Source organism: Paramisgurnus dabryanus, chromosome 12, assembly GCF_030506205.2.
Source record: "Paramisgurnus dabryanus chromosome 12, PD_genome_1.1, whole genome shotgun sequence".
Lineage (NCBI taxonomy): Eukaryota > Metazoa > Chordata > Actinopteri > Cypriniformes > Cobitidae > Paramisgurnus > Paramisgurnus dabryanus.
The window spans coordinates 14497077-14501929 of record NC_133348.1 but is presented as its reverse complement, the minus strand read 5'-3'; the positions used below and the strand labels follow the sequence as shown (position 1 = coordinate 14501929).

Here is a 4853-nt window from a genome sequence, read left to right as displayed (position 1 = left end):
CCATTAATCTGTTATTTGACTTTTAATCTGTTAATATGCACAATATTATACATTCTGTGCTGCATCCTTGTCACTTTTCGGAGATTTTCGCCGTTTTGATCGTGTTTTGATCATGTTACATTACTTTTATTCTGGCGGCAGCTGCCGCTGCAGTCAGAGCGCAGTCGCAGACGTCATCAGTGTCTGGGCGCGCTCACAAGCTCTCTGCTGTTGCTGGCTTGCTGCTGCATTTGGCTATCTGAGGAATTAAAACGTGTTAGAAACGCTCACAACATTTCCAAACCCCAGTACGGTAATGTGCAGTTAACCTTCTCTGTGTAGAAAATGTATGGTTTTAAATGTGACCGTCTCAACGTTATATTAGCAGAGATTCATCTTCTTGGCACAACGCCAAAGTTCGCCAAAGTTCACGCGGGCGCGGAATCTCACATGCTCACATGAGGTAAAATTTAATGCAAAAATCCGTTCCTCTAATAATTGTATCTAAACATATTTTTTAAAATCATTATTGAACATTAAAATCAATCACGTGGCTATAGCTTATGTCATTTTCGTTGTTTATATACTTTATGGATTTAAAATTACATAAATTTTATATGATAATGTAGTTGTTGTGCAAAATGCATTAATGACACAATTAAACAAGCCATTAAGACTTAGATAAAACATGCCGTTTCAGATGTGAATATGATGCAAATGTGTCATTATTCCGATTGAATACACTGTTAACGATTTCCCTGTATTTTTACAGTACGGTACTGGCAGCACGGTTGCCAGTAAGTTACTGTATTTTGGTTTTACAGTACTGTACTGTAATACCATTTTACAGTACACAAACTAGTACTGTATAGTTACAAAGCAGTACTGTACTGTAATTTTACAATATTTTATTACAGTAGTCTATTTTTTACAGTAATTTACTGTAATGTCTATATTGACCCATAAATACTATTTATTACTTATTACAGTTAATACAATAATATTATATAAAATAGCTAGAGATTTAGGTTTAAATCTATAGTTATTAATATGGTAAAAATGCTAAATTAAAACATAATGAATTAAAAGGCAATCCAAGCAATGTTTGTATCAAAATTTTATTTAAAAAAACATTTAATTGAAACAAACATATTTAAAACAAGATTTTAAACAATAATAAACATATAATCAAGTAACATAAAATAAAATCAACAAGTATAAACAAGTTTGGAGACCCCTGCTGTAACATATTTAACTCTGGCAAATAGAACACTGTTCCATAGTTTGAAGTTTTCAGTTTAAAGTCCATCATCGACTAAAAGGTAACATTTCACTGTGGTAAAAACAACACTGGCCCATAGTTTTAAATATTCTACTTGAATTTCATTTAACACTAAAAATAAATGCATTAAACTGTGGCAGACAGACCACAGTGGCCTTTACTTTGAAGTCGTCCATTCGAACTCAATCAGGGACTGCATGAAGCTGTTCACATGGGGGTTAATGGCCACAGCTTTTCTCTGCACCAAGTTCCTTGTCTTTTTGCTTGCTCCTTGTCTGGATGTGCACTTTTTCCCATCTTTGGAATTAATTCTATCCAGAAACCTGTTAGAAATATCATAAACTATAAGTCAACAAATATAAGATAGAAAAAGATTCTTAAAAAATTTAACTCAGCCTTGAATTTACTCCTATTCTGAAACCTTTTGCTCTTATTCTACTGTTCCACACCTAATTTCACTAAAATACAGAAGATTCACTTACCGCTGAACAAACTCTTTTCTCAATGGACAGCATCCACCTGGATCCTGTCATGATTGAATGTCCTGAACAGAAAGTACAATTGTTACTGATTTGGACACAACTTTTTATTCTGAAAACAAAATCTTTTGTCAATAAAGTCCAGCGACACCTCTGCTAAATAAATACAATTATTAAATTAAATTTCTTATAACCAAAGTCTGAATATTTCTGTTTGTATATTTCTACATGGCAAACTAAGACAATTGTGTACATGTTGTGTATGGTCGTGTTACAGTGTTGTGTGTGAATGAGTGAATGAGTGTATACATGGGTATTTAAAGAAACTGTAGTGGTAAAGTGCAAACTTACCGAACATAATGTGCTTGGTGTGTGTCTGGTATCACCCGTTGTGCCTCCACATCTGCCTTAACTCCTGAAAAGTGCAATGACACTCAGGTAAACTACAAATAAAAAGTGATTAGCCACATTCCTGTGTAATTTTGCATGTGACGTGAAAGCATTTAATATTGCAGTCGAAAAAATACATGACTTGTAACTGTACATCATGTACTTGCCTGGTGCCTTTAAAGATGATCCATCTTACCCAATCCAGCTTACAAGCAATGGTAAGCCTGTAAAAAAGACAAATGTTACAAAATCTGTTAGCCATAGAAATAAATAGACATTGTGAAGGAAATGGTAAAAGAAAATTTAGTAACACTTTACTATAAGAGTTTATTCCTTAACATTTGGTAATGCCTTAGCTAATATGAACTAACAATGAACAATATATTTTACAACATTAATAATATTTGATAATGTTCATTGTGCAGAGACAAAGTGATTGATTTAAAAATTTATTAAGTGTTTAAATCTAATATCATGCTATGCTAACAAATAAAACATTACTGTAAGTGTTAAGTCAGTTGTAAAACAAATATATAAATATATATATATATTAGTTGTTATATTATATATTATATCTAAATATCTAAATAAGTCTTTTTTTAATTATAACATCTTGTCTACAGAAAATCTCTGAAAATGTCTCGTTTAGTGCAGAAAACAGCGATTTATAGTGATAAGGTAAAAAGACTGTCCCTTTAATGTTTAACCCGGACCGGCTGCGGTGTAACACGCTATTTCACGCAAAGTTTTTTAACAAGTTAGTAGCTAGTAGGGATGTGCATTTATGTCATTTTTTCATTTCGATTAATCCATAGGTCTGAAGAACGAGTACTCGATTAACTGGGGGCGGGGCAATCAAAGGGGCGGGGCGTACACGTCATGGTGAAAATGAAAATATTTTCATTAAAACACTCAAATAAAACTTAATTTTGAAGAAACTTTGACAGAACAATGAACACATACTAGATTCCTAATTAATCAAATGTTTTTAACAGAAACCTCTAACAGAAAAGCTGCGTGATGAAGTGAAACTAAAGGGTTAATAAACACAAACCGAAGCCCTTTCTATTTGACGCACTCTGCATAATATTAAGCCTTTATACAACATAAATGTACAACGTGCATCTATCTGCATAAAATGCAAGACTTCAACTAAGGTTTCAACCAAGTTATCTAAAAAAAAAAGAAAGGAAAGTTTAACTCCCTTTGTGGATGTGCATCATAAACGGCGCACTTTTAAACACGTCCAGTCAAAGCTCAAGCTTCATAACATTATGCAGCTTTAAGTGTTTTGCTATCATTTTAGCGTTTAGCTGTGTCGTGTCGTCCTCTTACCTCAGTCAAGATGTAATGGTAATGCTAGTATGGCTCTCTGGTATCTCTTGACATTTGATGTTTAAATATGAGATGATAATCCATTGAACTTTTGACGGCGCTGTACATTTTGCACCTGACTGACTGTATTTCCGAAAATCACGACATCCTTTTAAACCATAGTGCCTCAGTGATGTGAGGTGTGACCGGCTTCGCGGGCTCGCGGGCTGCGCGGATCGGCGGGTTTCTGCGGTGCGGTCGCGCGGAATTATCTGTTTGTTTTTGAATCACGCATGGTAATGTTACTGATGTCATACGTCGGTCTGCGTAGCTTGACACGACGTCAAACACGCATCTCCAGACCCAGTCTTTACTACCATATGCGCTCGTAATGCTAACCAGACATCCAAATGCCGCCATATCCACAATAAATAAATTAATAAACCCACATGATCATCGTTTTCGTGATCGATCATCGATTAGGTATGATGACAAAATTTTCAAAAACCCCAAAACTCTAAATTTATCACATGACTAGACAGAGCAGACATTACCATTTGCAAAGAAACAAGGATTGTAAAAATCTGTTGAGTATTGAGAAAGTTATGATATTTTTAATATTAGAAATCAGGGGAAAAAGTTATATATGGATGTCTATGGAATGTGTGTGACCGAAATGCTGCTTATTCACAAGTTTTTGCTTGTAACTCTCTCATTTTATCAGATATTTGCATGAAATTTTAACAGAAGGTAGAATTTTGTTAGTACTTTCAAAATAAATTATAAACATTTACTGTTTTAGTTGGAATGGGCATCAAACTTTAGTTGGAATGTGCATCAGACCCATGGTAACTATGGTTTTTAGAACGATTCCTGCAGTGGACGTTCTGACAGAGCGTTCACTGTAGTCTATTAATAGATACGTGACTACCAAATTTCCGCGGTTTATTTAAATACCTTCTCCACCATAGACTCAGACTACAATGTTTCAGGACCAAGATAAAAGATATTTATTTGGGTCCATCTACCTTTCATTAGAGACCAGAGCTTAGTGGAAGCACACCGCCCGGTTGAAACTGACACAAATGTTTAAACAGTTGCTGTGAATCAAAAACACCTCCGAGTTGAAAGTTAAAAATATCAAACGCTTCCGGTGGTCGGACTTGACCTATTTATTGTCGTATTTAGTAAAAACATACTACAACCTTGCGGCGAAAAGTGGATATTGCATGACACACATTTAAAAGTACTGCGTGGGCTGAAACAGATTCTTCGACCCAGAAATTCGACGCGCGTGCCCGCGATGTCAGCATTGCTACATCGATGCCACGTTCGAGTACTCGAGCAATCGAGTACTCGTGCCCATCCCTAGTAGCTAGCTGCTCACTTTAAAGATAAACATGATCGCC

General features: G+C 35.2%; 1 long non-coding RNA gene across 1 annotated transcript; it reads right to left on the bottom strand.

Moving 5' to 3' along the window:
- Window positions 1–737: 737 nt before the first annotated feature.
- LOC135738624 (uncharacterized) lies at window positions 738–2524 on the bottom strand. Its single transcript, XR_010528723.2, has 4 exons — window positions 2298–2524; window positions 2092–2155; window positions 1744–1805; window positions 738–1584 (listed from the first exon to the last, which is right to left on the bottom strand). It is a non-coding gene; the product is annotated as an uncharacterized lncRNA (long non-coding RNA).
- Between the last annotated feature and the right edge of the window lie 2329 nt (window positions 2525–4853).